Consider the following 21,122-nt stretch of genomic DNA (forward strand, 5'->3'; position numbering starts at 1 on the left):
TGTGGAGACCTAACGGTTTTTTGCTACAGGTGGAAGTGCAACAACATTTTTCTTTCCGATGCAATAGAATGTTTTTTGAAGCATTTTTAATGTAATAATTCTGACAGTGCTCTGATTGATGACAAAAGATCTACGTTCAGCTTAGAAAACTTTTATAATTCATAAGTATATTATACTTTATTTGTTTTATGGAATAAAAAGTAATCAAAACAGCAAATAATAATCGATTACTAGTTTTCTTGTTTTTTTTTTTTTAAGTTTTGATTATAAAATAAGCCTTATGATTATTATACAAGAAAATTCTTTCAAAAATTCAGTTAAAGGAAAAAACTGTTTTGTAGGTAACCCGTTCATACATTAGCCAAAATTATTATAATTTTGATTGGAGAATACGTAAGATTTTTCATAACCTACAATATATTGAATATCTAACTTTATATAAAATGGTGTTTGAAGAAACCTAGAAAACAATTAACACTGATATTAATGTAAGCTATTATTTTGTTGGAAGGGGGTCGTTATGCTGCGTTAAACTACAACTGTAACCATAATAGGCTTAAAACAGCTTTAACTAATTTCTGAAAGTCGTCTTAAGTCCAACAGAGTTCTACCTTTTCTCCCTCTATTTAAATATTATAATTCTCTCTCTCGTAACCTCTTTATCACTTATGAAATTAAATTATAACAAATCCAAGTATTATTACGTAAGCGTGTAAAAGGAAAATAAGCGCGCGCGCGCACACACACACACACACATACATACCTACAATCTACGTGAAAATAACGTGGTCCTTTTAATTATTTTGTAATGAAATGTACATATAAATTTTATGAAATTATTTTTAAACGTATGAGATTTTATTCTAGAAGTTTCCGCATAATACTTTCCCTTCATTTAAAGTTAAATAAATTCATAAATTTGTCCTTAAATAATGTGATTGCAGTCCTGTATTAAAATTTGTAATTTCTATATTTCCACAGAGAACTTTTATGAACATACGTTGAATAAATCGTTTTATTTTATTTTAATCTTCACTTATATTCTAACTTTTTTAAATCAGCTTCAAATATTTTTTTAAAAATCTATAAAGAACATAAATATTTTGAAATTCTTCCGGGTGGGGGTTCTATTTTTCTCAAAATGTTTGTACTTTCAAGTTACTATAAAAAAAGTAACTTGTAAGTACATAAATTAAAAAAAAAAATAATTTTAAATATATAACTTAATTTAAAATACGGTTTATTTAAAAATGAATATAATATTAGTCGCAATGTATCTTGTTTTCTAAAAATTCTTCAATCCAGTATTACTGTTCCTATTAATAAAAATCTTTTAATTTTAATTAAAATAAATTAGTGGGAAATAATTCCTAAAACCCAAAACAATTAACATGACTAAAATGATTCTTACAGTCACAAGATCCGAAGTAACATTTATGGTAACTCCCAGAAGAATTCGAAATTAAAACAAGAGTACAAGTAGGGGAAGGTTTATCCCAACTCTTTTTAAATGTCCTTGAGGAAGAAATAAATGAGTGGAAAAAGATGGAGAAAATTGGAAAACACCACCAAATAAAATTGGGACCAAAATTGGAAAAAATTAAAGTTAACTTCCCAACCTTTACCGACATTGAGATCATTTTCAGAGAAACTCAAAACGGCCGCGGAACAAGTAAAACACCTAAAAGAAATATCAGAGGAAGTAGAATAAAAATTTCCTTTGAAAAACAGAATTCATTACTAACATAAAGTTTTCCAAAGTTCCTAAATATGAAATAAAAAAAAATCAACTAAAACAATAAATTTAAAAATCTGGCAGAAACATTTTAAATCTATGGTTTTGATTAAAAAAATCCGATTAAATAAGAACAAAAAAAATGAAATTTGCCAACCAAATAACAAAATATATTAAAAACAAAAACACCTCAATAAAAGCTAACATCAAGCTTTACAGTACGGTAATCAAACCCGAAGTATTATACCCAACAGAATGTAACTTCAATTTGAAATCAGGTGAAATAAATGTTATCAGAAAAAAGAGAAAGGAAAATCTTGGAAAAATCCAAGGACCAATAAAAAAATACCCATACTCCATTTTTAGACTCATTTACATACTTTCCTTCTTGCATCATTGCTGTAAGAAGTTATAGGCTCTTTGTCATAATCCGAAGCATTGTTTTGAATTTCAAGAAAATATCATAAACTAATTTTTTTTAAATATGTAAAATAATCATCAGCCATTTGACATGAATCGTAATTAATTTTTTAGTGATCAGCTTATAGACCTGCTCCTGAACAAAATAAATTTTGTTCACATAAAATTCTCAACGTGTCTTTAAACAGTAACTACATATCTAAAATCAGATTGAATAGATTCATATCTTTTCAATCATTCTCAGAATGAAATTTCAAATACTAGTTATAATTTTACGTTGCATGAGATCCACAACGTAAATCTGGAAAGATATTCAATTAAAATACCTTAACATTTATATTCCTATTAATTTTAACCAAAAAACATATACGTGATATGGTATTACTATATAATCTCTGATAAATTAATATGTAATACGATAAGTTATATAATAGATCAATTTTTTGTCGTAAAAATTATGAACTAAAGCGGCCAAGTAATAGCAGTCTGATTTCAACACTCTCTGTATTCAGTTTGAGATTACTCGTCAGCGCCCGCTCATAAAATACACACGCACGCGCACGAATTTATTTACCAGTATGTATACAGCGTACAAATATTGATCAGTAAAAGAACCTTCTTTGATCAGTAAATGCAAATTTGCATTTATCAGCAAGTTAACGCGTCTTTGAAAGGAGAATAACGCAAATATTGGCCCGCGCCGCCTTCATCGCACAGTCTCTAGTATAGTAAGCCGTATAACGCATTTAATACGAAGTATTACAACTGAATGTAATACTAAATTCACTGCATGTAGACGTTTTATCCCTTAAACCTATCTTTATTTACTTTAACTGAAAATAGAATGTGACTAGAATTTTTCTTATGAAAATTTTTATGTCTAAAGTTTTAACAGAAAAAAAAAAACTTAATAGTGCCTTTTTATGAGTGTAGGATGTGGATACAACAAAATAACCTTCCAGAAACATTTTATAAAAGTGTAAATAACAAACACCCACACTGTATAAAAAACTTCAGCTATTATAAAGAAACATCCTGTTTTCTTTTTATTTGATGCAGAAGATTATTATTAATAAAATAGAAAATGAATTTATTAAGAAAAGAAATACAATTGAATTTTCCATTTCGTTGAGGATTTTTGAAAAGAAGTAATTAAATAACATGTACATGTACGTAAATTATGTATACATATCGTCTTATTAAAAAACTTTTTTGGAAAATAAAATTAAAAAATCACCACATCGATCAATGTAAGTGGATATTTTTTCCATGCAACGTATAAAAAAACCAAAATTATTGGAAACTGTATTTTTTCATCCAAAAGAATATATCTAGAGCGTTAATTAAGTAAGGTAACCTTTAAATAATTACTTTTCAGCAATTTAAATTTATTAAATGCTACCCGTCTCGAAATAATCTATCTTGATGTATGACTACACATCCCAATCCCCCAGCGATCTCAAAATTATTGGAAACTGTATTTTTACATCCAAAAGAATATATCTAGAGCGTTAATTAAGTAAGGTAACCTTTAAATAATTACTTTTCAGCAATTTAAATTTATTAAATGCTACCCGTCTCGAAATAATCTATCTTGATGTATGACTACACATCCCAATCCCCCAGCGATCTCCAGTGAGATTAAACTCAAAAGGTTTTGATGATGAAAAGAATAGGACTGTGACAAATCACTAAAAAAGCAGTGAATAAAAATTTTAATGTAGAAACTTTTGGGCTACAACATTAACTGAAGTAGCGAACATCTAAAGTCTATTTCATATATCATCAAGTCATTGCTTTCTGATTCAATAGTAATTTTAAGAAAAAATAAAATTATCAAGTTTTTTCTTAAAAATCCGATTTTTAAAAATAAATTTCCAAATAATTTTTTTAATGCATCAGACTATATTATAAGTTTTACTATTAAAAAAGCCTGAAAACATTTGGCTACTACGCCTTCCACAGAATAAAAGAAGATTAAATGGAACATTAAAGTATGTTAGTGTCCAAGTAAAAAAAATATGTAAAAAAAAAAAACAGTAGAAATGCATAAATTTCCCTGTTGTGATGAATCGTTGGCTTTCGGTTTTGGAGATATGATGATTCTTAATGTTCCCTTATTTTAAAATTTAATCCGAAGCAGCCATACTACATAAACAAAATGACACACTATTAGAATGGAATCGTCGAACTAGTACAAAAACGTAACTTGAGTCCAAAAACCACAAAAAAAAAGAAAGTTATTTTGCCTCCTCACTTTATAGGAATTTGTATTACAAACATCATCAGGAATTTTCTTAGCTACTTAAAAGATATTTAAATTGTGATTTAATTTAAAAATACTTTGAAAAACATTTTGAGTTACGGGAACGATACGATTTTATCTGCCTTATCTTCCTTAGGACATACAAGATGTCCGGATGAGGCCTGCAGCGAAGGCAAAAGCAGAGTTATAAAACACTGATGCAAACCCCTACCGACGCATTTACATCGGTAGCATCCCAACGAGGTCCGGCTTATTACTATTAGATGTAAAAAGTTACGAGAGCGAAAGACGACTCTTGTTAAACCCCATCAGGGCTATGAACGCGAGGGGGTGGTGTGTTGACCGGAAGCGTCACAAGGCGCAAGGCGGGTGTCTTTCCCTTCGAGGTTGGGATGCCTTATCTTCCTGCCCCTTAATCTATTGTAACCAAAATAAGATAGTTTCAATACTATATGTATAAAAATTATCAAGCCAAATTTCATCCAAATAGCTCTAACGAGATCTGGTGATACCAAGCTAGTGTATTTACAATCTATTCTGATTTAGGAACCACAACTAAGTTACATTACAAAAAGCACGTGAAGAGGGTTTCCGGTGAATACTGTCAATAAATCGTACATATATAGATAAACATATACAGTCAAGCCTCCCTAATTCTAATAACTCCCTAAATGAAATATTTATCCCCTTGAAAAATCCTCTTTAAAACGAATTAAATTACCTCCATTATTCGTAAATTTTGAGAACTTGATATTCATATTATTTCTTTGATGACAGCGTTTTTTTAAACGTTTTCAATAAAGAATTTAGATACTGTACATGATTTCCAAAGAATCATAGATAGCAGTAAATTCAATTAAATAGTGTATAGCGATCGTTAGTGCGGACTGTGAATTTTATCCGTTACTGTATGCCTAATGTTAATTAACTTCCCGACTTGTTTATTTCGTCGCCGGAGTAGTCGATAACAAAACTACGTGGACGGTACCACTGCGTGTGGAGTAATATCCGGTCTTATTCTTTCGCTGACAAAGCGTGGAAGAATATCTGCCCAGAAACAATTGTTAATTGCTTCAAAACTTGTGGATTTTCATTCAGAAAAAATCAAGATGAATTTTTAGACTCTTTCTCAATTTTAGAAGAATAATGGAGTGTAGTTTGTAAAACGTTTAACATCTGTATGGACGAAATTTCATTTGACTTGTTCGCACACTTTGATGATGATATTGCAGTTAGTGCCACTCCAACCGATGATGATATCATCGAGTCTGCGTCTCATTCAACCACTGATAAGGATTCCGATGAAGTAGACGAAACGGAACCAGTAGAAATTATAGTTACAGCAAAAGACGCGAAATCGGCGATAAATAACCTTCGAAAATTCTTCGAAAGTTCAAGCGAAGTTGAAGATGCTATATTTAGTGCATTAGTAAAGATTGAAAATGCCCTTGATTTTCAAATCTACCAGAATAAAACTAAAAAATAAATTACAGACTTTTTTCAAGAAATAATTAAATATATTTTACTGCATTTAATTTCTTTAATTTTTTATTTTTACATAATACTATACACATTTTGTCTTTTCTTACGTAATTTGGTACTGCAGTACATTAACATAAATTTTTATTAAATTATGAAATTTTTCTGTACAATTTTTGAGTTTCATTATTTTATCTCTCTAAATAGAAAACTCTCTAATCGAAAAAATATATTGGTCTCTTGAGATTTGAATTATAGTGGTGTGACTGTATGTAAACGTATAAACGACATATACATAAAATGTCTATATAAATAAACACCAGTTGCATTGCGATCACATTCAAGAAATCACAATAATCTGTTGAAAAAACAAACCAAAAAAGAATTCTCAACATTATTAAAAAATAAAAATATATAGAGATAAACAGAATAGTAGCACGCAATAAGTTCATGGAAGGAATAGAAGGGCGTTAGACTCCACTAAGGCATAGTAAAGACGTTTATCACAAGTCTGATACCGAACCAGTTCAACTGCCACTCAAATATTCCAAGTTCAGCACGTGTTGACGTTTCAGTCGCCGGACATCTTACACTGTTGCCTAGCATATTAACCGCTAGAAAATTCACATGATAGTCTAATCACTGTCTATATCTTAAACCGAACCGTTTGACTCGTTAATAACATAAGGGAATAAAAGATAGTCGTGAATTTTCCCATTCCTAGTGAACCACTATACCTCTGCAGCAAATCTCGTCAACTTCTTCTGAAAACTTTGTACAATCTGTACAAAGTTACTTTGGCATGACGCGCCCCGTAACTGTATCCCATATGTCCAAACCGGTTTTAAAATAACCTTGTATATCAAAGGTTTATTGGACAAAGACAGTGGGCGCGTTCTCCTACCTAATAATCATTAAAGCTTCTTATACTTTACTTTAAGTTGGTTCCTTCCTTTATTTACTAAAAAAAAAAAAATCATAAAATCTATACAATTTAAGTTAATATTATAATACAGGCCTAATTTTTTCTTTCCTCCATAGAGCTTCTTTTTTCGTTAGAAAATTATGTAGTTCCTGATTTAATTACTTATAACTATTCAGGAAGAAAGGGAAATAATTTGGGAACTGATTCTAGAGATTGAAATAAGGAAAAAATTTCATACAAACTATATTTCCGAAAACGTTTTGTTATTGAGTTACAGTTAGTGAAAAAATTCGCCCGGATTTCAGTTCTCCCAGTGATGGAAGATACAGTCCGAAGTTCTGTTTTATTCATTTTTTTCAGGTCAAAAAACATAAGAAACCATCAAATTTACCCCTTATATAATAACGCCTTAAAAATTACAGTATGTAATTTTAACCAAGGGAACTAAAATCCGGCCGAAATTTTTCGCTAGCCTTGAACTAGATTATAAAGCGTTTTCGGACATAAATTTTTATGAAATGTTTTCCTTTTTTCAAGCTCTAGAATCAGTTTTCAAAATTATTTTCCTTCCCTCCTGAATCACTTTGTGTAATTAAATATTAATTTAATTCATTAAATAAAATATTAATTTAAATCAATGTATTTTTAATGCACTAAATTTTTTCCTTAAATAGATTTTATTTAAATATACGTGTTTTTGTTTTGTTTTTTGTTTTAGGAGAATTGTACATAAAACAAATATCAAGAGTTTTAATGGATTTATTTTGATTATGTAAGTATACGGTTGTATTTATGTAATTTGAATATGTGTTATTTTATGTTTGATTTATATATTTGTAGATAAAAAAATACTGATGTAATAATATTCAAGACATCGGTAAAATATTATTCTTCGGTTTTAACACTAAAATAATAGTTTATTTTTGTTTAAAGGGAATAAATTATTGTCATTACAAAGAAATGTTTCTCAAAACTTAAATTTATCTACGAATCGTATATACACCCTTTCATATTTTGTTTTAGTTAAATTTATTATCTTAAAATTATATTTCTTGTTTATCTTTTATAATATAAGATTACAAAAAAGATACTTTTAATATCATCTTGTATATTGAGCTATGTAATTATAATTTGATTACTAATTTAATTTTTTTTTCTTCTTCGCTTCTTTGCCCTTCCTCAGTAATCTTTCATTCTTCAATTAAATTGTTTATTTATTTCTTCTGATTGGATGTTCTCTCTATTTTTTACATCCTGAAATCCTTTAAATTTCTTAATCTTGCCTCTAAAAATTTTTCTTTGTCTTCCTTTATTAAAAGGAAGACAAAGAAAACTTTTTAATTTGATTCTATATTTTTTTTAACTTCTTTTATACGTTTTTTGACTATTTTATGATTAGAGGTGAAATTTTCAAATATATTTTTAGTTAATTTATTCTAATGCATCAGTATTAAGTGTCTATAAAACATAACTCTTATTTTTCTAAATATGTTCAATAGCTTTTTAGAACCTAATTTATGTTTTATTATTTATATTTACTAATTCCTGTGTTCATATAGACAACAATTGCTTAACAATCGAAATGCTCTTATTATATTTTATTTTTTTATTTTGTTATTAATATTGAACGTTGTATTATTATTATTATTATTATTTTTTTTTTTATTAAAATAAGAAATAAAAAGATTTAATTAAGGATTATCAGTTTCAAAAATATGGTATAGGATAATAGTGCAAAGAAAGCACAAAAAATTATAAGATATTAACGAAATAGTTTTTTTTTTAATTTTCTATTTATTTATTTTACGTTTTTTAATGTACTTGTACAATAATTCCTTAAAATAAAACCATCAAACAAAATCTATTTCATTTTTTTTTTACGAAATTATTAAATCATTATTGTAAAGTGAAATTTTTTTTGTTGATATTACATATATTCTTTTATATTTTTATAATGTATAAACATATAAAGTGAATAGTTTGATCTACAAGAAGGGAAAAGATAAGGTTTCTGCCTATCACCGACTTTGTTTAACATGAATCTTGAAAAATATGATCTAGAAGAAATCTAGAGGAAGAATAATAAACTGTATGTTTTCAGATGACATTTTTTTTTTTTAAAGCTAAACACGAAATAATCAACAGATGATTTCAAAATTAGAAGATATTATGACAAAATATAGAATAAAAATAAATGTTATGAAAACTAAAATAATTTAGTTGGAAGATAATAATCAATAATAAATCAATAATCCAATAAAAAAGTATGAAACAGTAAAAATATTAAGATATCATGTTAACAGAAGATTGCGAAACTGTAAATGAAATGAAAATAAAAAAAGAATAGCAATGGCTAATAAAATATTAATATAAAGAATCAAAAATCTTGTATTTTTTAAAGTTTTTCATTTAGATTGTACTTCTGCATGGATTTGTAATATAGAAAACTGAGGAAAAGAAAGCCGAAGAGATTAGAGGTGTAACCTAGGAGGAGATTAGAGAAGATTAAATGTGTAGATAAAATAATCTCAGGAGAGCTAACGAGAGTAGAGGCTTAATCTGATTAATTCAGAACAATAAAGGTAAATGGGAGGCCATATCATGAAAAAAGTGTCGAATAAAACAGAGTCAAAAAGGATAGGTAAAAAATTAAAAAAAAGGCCAAAAAACAGTAAACATTATTGACGATGAAAAGGAGATGGGAATAATCAGGATATTAAAATTTTAGCTGGGAGTAGAAGTGAACGAGGACGAATAGGGTGAAATGGACCTACCTAAGGACAGATAACCTGATGATTATACATAAGAAACTATCTTAAATATGTTGGATAGTATGTATTTTTTTTTTTTCAGGAATATAATTTTCATTGATATATGAATGATATAGGTCACACAGCCCATTTCGTACTAAAGTGAGATACTATTATTACTGCTTTAAAAGTTATAAATTATCTGATCTTAGAATTTGCTATATCATGTTAGAATTTTTTATATCTTAAATAAACTTCATTCTTCTTTAACATGGCAGTTATAAGAACATGAAAAAATTAACTTTTGACTCGAATGTAGATTACACAAACAAAAGTGCTACTTATTTAACGTATATCTTGCATAGGCCTACATAAAAATTTGATATATTAAAAATTATTACATATATATTTTTAATATTAAATTAACTTGCTCTTGTTTTAGTAATCTTTGTTTAAAAAAAAACGCAGTGTTCAGAACTTTTAGGATTATATTTAATTTTGTTACCTAATTATAAAAAAAGCGTCTAACAAGCAGTTTTAAGTATTTTTTTTGTACAGGTAAAATATTATTAAAGTGTAATAAAAATGTAATTTTTCCTGTTACATCACTTTAATAACAAACATTAAAACAATGTTTTTTAGTTTAGTTTGCAAAATATTTACATCGGTTGTTTTTATTATTAACTTTATAATTACACAGTAAAAATTGTTTAAAATTTGTTCATTCAGAAAAATGCAGAAAATAATATTTTATGTTAAACTTAGTAACTAAAGAAAAATTATAATTTGTGTTATAAAATAAAAAGTGATATTAAAAGGAAGAAATTAATCAAATTTATTATCTCCGATCTTAAAAAATTATATTTTTACTTTTTAAACTTTTCTTGAAGCCTACCTTTATGGCGCTAATGGTAGCGTCTCGGCCTTTCATCCGGAGATCACGGGTTCGAATCCCGGTCAGGCATGGCATTTTCACACGCTACAAATCATTCATCTCATCCTCTGAAGCAGTACCTATGGTGGTTCCGGATATTAAACAAAAAAAAAACATTCTTGAAAAATTATTTTTACTTTCCTAGCTATAAAGTGCAGAATACTAAACAAGGAAGTTATTATAATGGTGAAAATTTTAGATGCCTATTCCTTTTTTTATTGGCGTTTTGTAGTCTCCTGAATTCTCAAAATGCACCTCTGTTTTAGTTAATAAACGAGGTATTTTTTATAAATTAGTACCGTTTTGATGTGTTTACTACAGCGCGGCTGTCGCCATTTTGCGTATTTGTACGTAGTAACTACATCTATCAGTTTGCTACAGACGCCGTTATGTGATTGTTAGTCTTTGTTTGCAGTTTCTTGCGCGTGTTAAAAATGCCTATGACACCGCCACCGATTTTAAAATATATACTGTAGTAATGTATTTCTTAAATTCAAGAGATACGAAAACGTCGAAATTCATCGACAGATTAGTGGGTGTATGGGGATAACGCTATGCCCAATGGAATGGTGAGAAAATAGGTTCCGGAATTTAAAGAAAGCATGTACTTATGTACACTACGTGGCACGGATTGGGCGACCCGTCTATCATATTACTTCCGACCTGGTGCAGAAAGTTAATGGAAAAGTCCGTGATAGAAGACGGTTTACGATTTCATCACTATGTAACGGAACGGAACGCAAGAATGGCGGGAGTTTCAATATTTCTCCCTACAGATCGCAGAGCCTGGAAAATTTCCCTTGCTCCTACACTTTCTATTATTGGGCGGATTTTATCGTTTATTTAGTGGCGGTTATAAATTTTAAGTTTTATTTATGGACGGATTTGGTAATTTGCGTTCCTATCCGTATGGACTATCGTAAAATTTATTTACTGGTTCTGACCGTGAGAGACTAAGCTTTTGGGCCTAGTAATCCCGGTGTGATTCCCCTTCAGTCCATTCGCTGAAGTCCTTTCGGTACCAGCACCTATGGGCTAGCAGGAGTGCGCCTACCGGAGCCCTAGTTATTTGGAGGGAGAAATGCGCCCCGTCCTCCGGAGGGAGTCGTATATGCTGACTAAATGAAATTAGGGTCTCTTCGTGGGACGGTGTGAGGTGTTGTCTAGCTTTTTATAGTTTTAACAAAATTTAATTGCGAAAACGGTCATTTTTGCGGCTGGAATTTTCGCGCGGTTTCCATTTATAGGTTACGCGATGTAGAGGCTCCTAAGCCTGGTATGTCATTTTTTGACTCTCGTATCGCCTCTTCACGGTGGTTCGTTTAATACGGCATGAGGCCGACTATGTAATGAATTTTCTTTAATTTCACGAAGTGTTCTCTATGAAATTGTTTGATACGCTTAAATTATCGGAAGTTTCGCTCATGCTGGGTACCAAAAATTGACTTGTACTAAAAGTTCAAAAACAAACATTTTACCAGTACTTAGAATTTTCTCACGAGATATTGCTATGAAGTCGATCAGTTTTTAAATCGAATTGTTGCTGGTGACAAACATCACATCACGGTAATCAAAATAACAGTCCGTGGAATGGAGACGCTCAACATCTGTCAAGAAAGTGAAGTTCAAGCAAATAGACTGAAAAATCATGTGTACTGTGTTTTGGGGTAGATAGAGCTTGTTTCTTGTTGATTTTTTGCCTTGTGATGAAACGATAAATGCCGAGATACGTTGAGATATCTTAAGTAAAGTGCGTCGCGCAATCCAAAAAAGAAGGTGTAGCATGATCAGTACGTGTCCGACAGTGTCGGCCAAACGCGGTTAGAAGAAACTAAGATCTCATCGAGTCATTTGTTTGAGGAGAAATTGAATACCCACTATATAGTCCTGACCAGGCGCCCAGTGACTACCACTTGTTCCTGCATTTAAAGCAATTCGTTGGCGGTCAGAGCCGCAACGAAGAGACTTTAAAACAGCCGTTCATAAACGGTTATCTTCTTGAGTGGCAGATTTCTATGAAGCTGGAATGCAGATGTTGATCACACTACACAAAAGCCTTATTGTAGGCAGAAATTATGCAGAAATGCAGATTAAGATCCAGGCTTTCAGGTGAATATAAACTTTAAAAGAAAAAAAATGTGCAAGTTAACTTTTATATCAAAACGTATTTATTAAAAAAATATGCCGCGTATTTAGGTTGAATCAATCACTAACCACAAAGTTTTATATGATTACTTATATAAGATATTGATACTAATAAATTTTTTTGAATGGCTAAAACGATTTATTCTATAAGATTACCGTATTAACATCAGATCTGCCCCCCTACTCTTACGAAAAAAATATTTCAAACGTTTATTCAATTTCATGCATTTTAATAAAAGATAGTGATTGTAAATAATATAAATAAAATTTAAATCCTTCAAATTTTCTTCAACTTTTAATATTTTTTTATTTTAATGGTGGTCTTAATCACGATCAAAACTTGTTTTTCCGGCTAAAATATTACAGTATACTATATAATAAGGAAAGTTGTGGGTAAACATTTTTTTTTTCGTTTCTCAATGTTTTGGAGTCCGTGTGTTCAAAAGTTCAAAAAAAGAGACAGTTTTCTGGTATGTAAACGTGTGTTGTCTTGTTTAACATATCTGCAAAGGTTAAACGTATAATCGTGAACGTTATTATTGTAACAAGTTTATGTGGACCACTAGAGCTATTCATTTTTTATGAAAACTAACAACGGTATCTGATAGTTCCCCTTTAACCGGTGATAGGGTTATATACAGGCAAATAAAATTGTGATCCACGTATTTTATTTTATGATTTCCTTTTATTCAGACAGGTATAAACAGTAGATACAGAATTTTAATAGTAAAATCCAAATTGTGGAACTTCAGTTTCTTAAGATTTTTGAAAACTGTTACTAGTTATTTTATATGTTTCACACTCTCGGACCGGGAAAACGTTAAGGCTTTTACCGATTTTATGGCTGCATGTAATATCTATTTATGTTCACTTCTCTAAAAAGGTTCTAATCCGTGATGTCATGACGTCATAGCCACAAATACCAATTAATGGCCTTGTAGTCCGAAACTTCATTCGTCATTCCTCATCCATTTACGATCGAAATCGAAATATTCTTCTTATTCAACCGAATATCGTATTTGTGAAGACTTTCAGTTTACAAAATGGCGGCAGCTATTTTTCAGATGAAGGTGGATCCAGTGAAGAGAGAGTTTTGTCACCATTTAAAACACATTGTTACCTTCTCAGTCCTGATGATATCATCCACCATTTTCAGTTACTCTCAGAGGTTACATGTGAGATACTTCACTGTTTAATATTTTACTCCATCTTTATATGTAAATTTATTTCTGTTACCGTTCTCCTACTATTATATACTATTGTTCCTTTTATCATTGGACTATAAAATATGTAATCTTGTGTTAATTTTTCGATAAACTTATTATTTTTCTTCTTTTTTTTTCTTTAATAAGTTTCCACTCGGATTTTCTAAGAAAAAAACAAATACAAAAGATGTATTAGAAAAATTACTTCAGTCATTAGTTAGGTATGTCCGGCGTCTTTAAAAAGGGTGCTTACAATATTGTTGATTTAGTAAGATTATTTCTGGTGCAGTCACTTATGATCGGCAATTCCTTTCTCCACTTAAGTTTAATTTTCGATTTCTTAATTAAATTTCATTACAAAAGTCTTCACAAATACGTTATTTGGTTGGTTACCAAATTAAAAAAAAAAAATCGGAAAATTCATTTGGACGTAACTGTATCATAAACATATCAAACTTCAATAGATCCTGTTAAAGTAAGACCTTGATTTACTAGTTTAAAAAAAAACCATCAAAATAAAATGTTTAAGAAATAATATTGTTAACAAGAATAATACTATTTCAACATGTAAAAAGAAAATAATTTTAAAAATAATTATATTACTAAAAAAAAAATATTTAATTAAACGCCTTTTTTAATTCTATTCACGCATATTTAAAATGTATTAGCATATAATAAGGAGATAAAAGGGTGAATATAATTTTTATAAAACAGAAAAAATTAATCCGTAAAAAAGTATTTTGCTTGGTTTTTTATTCTTGTTTTTTTTTTTTTTTTTTTTTTTTTTTAACAGACTATGCTACAATAATAAGAGTTCCACTTTTTTCCACTACATATTATCTAGAGTTTTTCTCTTTACTCTTTAACGAATCATCCTCAAGATGTTTCAGTTAAAACTTATGGTAAAATTTAATTAGAACGCTTAGCTTGACAACTTTTTTTAATGTACAATTTTTTTTCTAAAAATATAGAAGTACACTGTTTAAATGAATATTGTGTAATCATTAAAATGCAATTTATAGCCGAACTATGATTCAGCCCAGACAGATTCAATGTGAATAAGAATAAAAACACTTAATGTAATACAGCCAAATCACAACTTATCGGTAAAAAACTGTCTTCACTTTTTAAATCATCCGTCGTGATAATTGAATAATAACGATCATCAGTTAAGTACATCATTTTATTACTCTATTTTATTTAACAGGCGTACTGTGTTACTCTGGTAATAAAAAAGTATGTCGATCTCAGAGCAAATAATTCGTTAATTTTATCGGTTGGGCTGTGTTAAGATGTTGGCTACCGAATGGAATGACATCGCTTTCAGCAGTGCATATCCTACTTAATTCCTCGATAAAGTTATAATGTTATCGTTGAATCTCTTATCGGTCTATTGTATAATTTGTATTTTTATTACGACAGGCAGGGAATATTAATCAACATTTATGTTTATCGACATCTGTTGGGAGCACCATCTATTTCTTAATAAAGCTATGATTGCCAGCTATGTCATACGACATGGTTAATAATGGTGTGCCATGAGAATTAATGGCAATCTCAAGATTTTTTTTTATTCGATGTTGATTTCAAATTTCAATCATACATACTTAAAATTTTATACTTTTCAAATATCAAGTTTCTTTTTCTCTTTCGGCGAATGATTATCCACATACATTGTGGCAGCCATTATATTATCTGAAATAAATTTAAATATAGCGTATCATTAACTGTGAGAGCAAGCTCATGTTTATCCTTATTTTAAATTTAACTGGCTTGTGTTGGGAGTGTAGGGCCACTGATGATGTGCACCATGTTTTATATGTCTTCTCTAGGCACGAAGCTGAACATACCAAAGTAGCTAGAGAGTCGCAAGATCAATTGTGGTTTTGATCTGCAAGTTAATTGGAAAATCGAAAGGGAATGGAACATAGTTGCTGGCTTCCTTAGATTCTTAGCCCTGCGGAGGATGGCTGAAGGGGTCTGATGCTGTTACAGATGAATTGATAAAATAACAACCCGGGGCTGTAGGAGCCCACCTGGGTGCTTATTTCGCCAAGATAGGCGTTTTGGCATCGAGGCCCTGTTACCTGAGATATTCTCTGTTAGGATGAGAATGGTTGTGTGGAGAACTCTGTAATGGAACTGCGGTGTGGAAGGGTGTAGGCATTGGACCTCACTCCCTAAAGCGGACCAGAACAGAGATAGATAGGTTATGTTTTTATTAGAGGCTTATTAAATTTGTGAATCTGTTTCTTGATTTTTAAGTAAATCAAGAGGACTTATAATAAATTGAATTGTAGGACAAAATGTCCTTGTTGCGACACTTGTTTTATTGGTATAGAAATACCAACTAATAGTATTTTTAGTGTTTAAAAACTCAATTAAGTAATGCTCTGACTGCAAAATCTAATTAAAGTTAGATATAGGAAGAGTTTTTATGTGGAATTTTCGGTGTTAGAGGATGGTGCGGGGATCGTGCTTCCGTGAATCGGTTTATTTGATAATTGAGGGTTTAAGTTACGGTCGGTGGTCGTGGTTGGAAGAGGCCATACAAAAGTTATGGGTAGGTTGTGTAAATACACTGATGGAAATGTTTACCGAGGCATTTGCATCTCTGGCATCCTGACAGAGGCTAAACTGATGAATGTAACTGATGACCCTCTAAACCTGGTTTAGAGAGACTAAAAGACGGCCTCTGGTAAAGCCCATCAGAGGTTTACCAGCGGGGGCGTGGTGTGGCGCCCGGGATCGTCACAAAGCGAATGTCTTCCCCTGCTGGGGTCAGGATGGGTTGTGCTATTTTAAACGGAATTTCTTCGATCAGTCGTATATTCTCACTACTTACGAGATAGTCGTACAAATCCTTAGACCACCAACCTTTGGATCTCATTTTTTTGGATTCAGAAAGAAGAGAGTATACCAAACTTTAAAACCGATAAAATTTCAATACTGTTGAAATGATGTAGATCTCTCACGTACACCAAGATTCTTGAAATGGATTTTAAGGAACAATAATTGTATTTATTTATTTATCTATTCGTATAGCATTAATTTATTATCCATATAAAAACTTACTAGAATGGACGATAATGATTTTGTTGCGTGTGAAAAATATTATGCCTGACAAGCTTGAACCCGGGATCTCCGGATGAAAGGAGTAGATGTTAGCACTCCGCAACGGAGATCGGTGGAGTTGAATAATAATGATAATTGTCGATGCCTATATAACTCAATTAAAAGAAGTAGTAGTAACTATAATAACAAAAATGAAATAGACAAAAACTATTCTTTATATACGTGCTGTTATAATAGTCAACGCAACTTTTTTTCAAAGTGCACAACTTTCGGAAATGGATAAAAGTGAATCTAAGCGCTTGAATCTTGTTGAAGCGTTCCGGGTTTGTTTCAAAAAGTAAAAAATATAAAAATAGAAGTTACGTTAAATTTTTTTTTCTGAAAAAACTAATAGCCACTGGGCTGGCCTAGTGGTTAAGTCGTCGTCGTAAATCAGTTGTTTAACAGCTGATTTTCAAAGTCAAAAATTCTGAGGTTCAAATCCTTGGTTACTTGGTTTTTTATGGATTTGAATACTGAATAGTAGATACCGGTGTACTTTAGTGGTTAGGGTTCGATTAACCACACGTCTCAGGGATGTCGGCCTAAGTCTGTGCAAGACTACACCTCATTTACGAGTCGTACATATCATCCTCATGTCGTAGGGCCGTGGGAGGATTTCTTATTATTCACTAGCTGAAGAGATTGCAACGAGCACATTCGGAAAATAAATAAATAAAAATAAAATTACAGATGTTTTATTTAATTAGTTGTAGCCCTTAAAGGGTTAGATTTTTTTTAAAAATTGTCTAAAATATAAATTTTCTAAAATTTATTTTTTTATTATCCAAAAATGTAATAAATAATTTGGTTGCCATTTAAAAAGAAATTTGACGTGGGTACCACATGACATCCTTGTACGCCTATTAAATCACATATACACAAATTTTTAAAATGAAAAATACATAAAATTTTATTTCATTAATATTTTTTAATTTTTTAAAATTTTTATTATTGAATTATTATTTATCGTAAAACCTTTTTTAAACTTTTTATTTTACAATCAGAGGTTAATAATTATTAATAAGTCAATATATTTAAATTAAAAAAAATTTAACAAAAAAGGAAATGAAATCTGATTCGAACCGTTCTGCCTTTCCCTTCTAAGATCCAAATATTTCATTAATTAAAATTTTATATGGCTGTAAATCTGAAACAAATGAAAATAAGTACCATGTGATATATCGTTGAAAAGTTCTCAATGAGGGCTTATTACTGCAGTTAAGAAAATGTCCAAAATCCAAATTTGTTTGTATTTTGGAATTTTTGGGACACTTTTGGTTCAGTCGATTGCAATCAAAAAGGGAGGTGCACAACTAGATGTTACAGCAGTCCTTAATCCAAAATTTCAACATCTACGGCTAGTTGTTTTTGAGTTACGTGAGTACATACGTACGTACGTACAGAAAATAGTCAAAATGCATTCAGGAATGGTCAAAATGGATATTTCGGTTGAAATCTGAAATCCGAAATTTTTCGCGATCACAATACTTCCTTTACTTCGTACAAGGAAGTAATTATTTTTCACGACGCTTTATTGAAAGTTTATACTGAATATAAGAAAGGAAATTATTGTATTTTCAATAGCTTCAAAAATTAAGAAATGTTCTACTTTATTTTTTGTAGCTGTTTCAGTTTGGACTTCAAGAAAGATTTTGTGATTTATTATTACAGCCAATTTTGTTTTAAAATCTGAAATAATTCAGTTTTTATATACTTAAAAATTAACTTGAATAAATTAATTAATATTTCAGTTTTTTTTTTCAAAGATTGTTTTAATGTAATATAAAATGTTGTGGTTTTTTTTTTGTTTTTTTAAATTCTTAAGAATGATTGAATAATCATTTTAATGAAACAAACATTTATATTTGTATTTTTTAAATCTAATAAATTCTACCAAAAACACGCGCATGTATACGAATACGTACTCAGGAACCTTTCAGAAATTTAAGTTAAAAAATAAAATTTCTGTGTTTTAGTTTTCGCATAATTATTAACACAAAGTACACTCGAATGCTTATAACATGAATAGAATATAAAATAAAGTGATTTATAAACTAAATGAGATGAGTTTGCCCTGCAGATTCTTTTGAAATATAAGCACCGTCTAGTCAGAGATAGAAACAAGGAGGTAATTACGTTTACAGATAATCCATTTTAAAGATAAACCGTTTGTATATAAGAATATAAAGTTAGAAAGTAGAAAAGGGGATGCGGTTTAAATGCACGAGAAACAGGTGAAACGAGAGGATAAACGAGTCATGCGTTAAATATGAATTAAATTCGAGGCCGCCACCCTGTAAATTAAGAGATGCAGAAAGGTGGAGTGTTTGCCTCGACTCGGAAAAGAACGAAATGGACCCCAGTACTGTTCTCTAAAACATGGTTTATGAGTGAAAATGTAGCGAGGGGTTTGGTAACAGTTCTAAACTGAGCATCCGACTGGAAAATAGAATACATTGGATCATCTGCCAGCAACCTCTTTATGTGGAGTCCCTCTGAGCTCCCTCTTTCGTTCCTCTCCTCTCCACTCTTTCTTTTTCAACAAGCTTTTTCTATTTCTATCTCATTCACCCTTTTACAGCTGCTTTCTACTTCAGCCTTATAACAATCAACCTTTCTCTTTTTTTTCGTAGATCTAACCTTAATCGCTACTTTTATGTCTTTTTGATAATCTACTTTTAGCCCTCTACCATATTTTTCTTCTTTTATAAGCAATTTTTTATCAAAGATATTATCCCATATTATATTATTTTCCTTAATTGCATATGATGTACAAAAAGCATTTTTAATAATAATAATATATATGAACCTTAATGATATTTGTAACGAAACTAAAAATAATTATATTAAATTTATTTATTTTGGAATAAATATACTTTTATAATATGTTAACCTTTTTTTGTATCATCAGTCGTTTAAATGGTTTTTATTACTTTCAATTCTATACCAATTTGTTGGACTCGGCATTAGATTACAATCTGCATCCTTAATTATCCGTTTTTACTCTTAGCTTACCATTACTAATTCACCCCTATACTTCTTTATATACCTTAATTTATGGGTCGCCAAGCTTTTTCCTTATTTTTTACAAAATTCTACTTCAAAACTCCTCTAATTTGTTTTAAAAGCATTTCGTTTTCATCCATACACCTTTATTTCATCATCCTATTATAAAATCATATCTTAAAAGCTTTGATTCTTTGTTTTTCTCGATTTCCATGTATTCTTTCATAAACCGTTATATTTCATACAAGTATTTTTAGGACTTTCACTCTAATTCGTAAATTTATGTTTTGATTCTAGCACTTTTATAAGCAAACACTCATAAAAGGGTGTTTCACTTTATGCACATTTTCTCCCGAATAAATGTTCTCTTGAATTGTGTAAGTCCGCTTCTGATATCTTCTAACAAAGATATGTTCTTTGTGATTTCAGTACAATAATAAAAAAACATCCTTCCAGTATGTTTTTTCACCTATATTAACATTTAACTCCCTGTAATATTTCCCTTTATATCACAATTAATTTCCTTTCTGTTATTCTTGATTACATTAAAATTCTAATTTTTTTTCATAGCAATTAATCCATACCATTGCCATTATACCTCTTCAAATTTATTTCGAATGTAATCATAGTTAAATTAGGGAATATTAATCTTTATTTTTTTTTCGGAAAAAAAGGAACATGAAAGACGACCAATTTATGGTTTTTTGGCGTCCGATAACGTCCATTGACGCATTCGTCAAAAAATTCACCCTGTCAGCCAATTGAGGTCAGTCAACGTCGATAGGGGTGATTCTTATCGTTTAGAGCATTAGGAGAATTTTCTTTGCAAGCCCGGAGCAGTTTATTGTCCAGATCTTCATTTTTCAACTGCATTTTGTAGATACTGACCTCTGCCTCACGTCTCTATAGACCAGACCCATATATCAAGTCACAAAACGGATAGTCCCGGGCTGGGTCTTTCATCACTTGTTTTGTGGTTAGCTGGAACGGGTTATTACAACCGTAAGATTTTATGCTCCGAACCATGTCCACTCATTAAAAAAAAAAAAAAAAATGTTTAGGCGTTGACTGAAATGATCAGGGAAGGGTTTGTACTTGATAAAATTTGTTCGGGAACTAGTAATGACGAAGAGTAAACAT

At 30.3% G+C, this 21,122-nt stretch overlaps 1 long non-coding RNA gene across 2 annotated transcripts in view; it reads left to right on the forward strand.

The window, feature by feature from the left end:
- The window catches only part of LOC142322981 (uncharacterized), a 319,417-nt gene that overhangs the window by 100,214 nt on the left and 198,081 nt on the right, over nt 1–21,122 (forward strand). For both annotated transcript variants that reach the window (XR_012755986.1, XR_012755987.1), the window contains exon 2: nt 7,544–7,597. This is a non-coding gene — a long non-coding RNA (uncharacterized LOC142322981). The remainder of the gene's footprint in view (nt 1–7,543; nt 7,598–21,122) is intronic.

The sequence above is a fragment of the Lycorma delicatula genome, chromosome 4 (assembly GCF_047948215.1).
Source record: "Lycorma delicatula isolate Av1 chromosome 4, ASM4794821v1, whole genome shotgun sequence".
Classification (NCBI taxonomy): Eukaryota; Metazoa; Arthropoda; class Insecta; order Hemiptera; family Fulgoridae; genus Lycorma; species Lycorma delicatula.